This window comes from Plasmopara halstedii, assembly GCF_900000015.1.
Source record: "Plasmopara halstedii genome assembly, contig: Scaffold_3111, whole genome shotgun sequence".
NCBI classification, from domain to species: domain Eukaryota; phylum Oomycota; class Peronosporomycetes; order Peronosporales; family Peronosporaceae; genus Plasmopara; species Plasmopara halstedii.
In genome coordinates, this window is record NW_020190014.1 from 104,443 (window position 1) to 105,352 (window position 910).

Here is a 910-nt window from a genome sequence, read left to right on the forward strand (position 1 = left end):
TGTCTTGGTGGATTGTAATTGCTGTCGTTAGTGAAATTTCAAGTCACGTCAGCGAATGTGTTGAAGATTAACAAGGTCGCCGAGGCACTTTACAACAACAACAGGCTGCTGTCAAATCACTGTTAACACGTTTACAGCGATTTGCGTTCGTGGAGCGCACTCCCGAAGAAGCTCGCCCTACTTCTCAAGGCCTCGTTACTTTCAAGCAATGGCAGGTCAGTCACGACGATTTGATTGGTCTAATTCAAGACCAGGGTATCTTCGCCAGCCAAGCATTGGCCGAGTTGGAGCCGGACCCTAGTGCTGAGGTAGTGCAAGTTATAGGCGAAATCTTATTGAAAATTGTTGACGGTCTGAGCTCTGTCGAGGCCTTACGAGACGAGGTTAATGATGCTAGTAATGCGGATATGCCTCCTTGCTTACCGCACGAACTAATGACGCTGAAACCACGAGATGTTGTTCAGATGATTTTGAAATACCGTGATCGGCCGGCGATCTCACTGCCCCAAAGCTCTATTGACTTGATTGTGGATCAACACAAGCAGCTGCTGAAAGTTATCGATCGTGAGCAAAGAATCCGGAATGCGTTGGGCCGTATGAACGAGCAGACGGGTTTCTTTGAAGCTTGGAGTATTCCAGGACAGGAGGACAGCTTTCCCGAACTTATGGAGTTCTTTGGAGGCTTAGCCTCTCCTTTCCCTAATACCGCCACGGTTGAAAGCGATTTTTCTGTCCTCAAATGTGAAAAAGATCTTCACAGATCGAATCTTACTCCATTTCCCCTGAAAGGAATATTACACTGTCGTCCAATTCGCTCTTTATTGAAGAATCAGTGAGGATTACCACCGTTTCTCAATAAAATGCCGTATCTTCCGTATTTTGTTCCAGTCGCGCTCCGTATTTCGTAGAA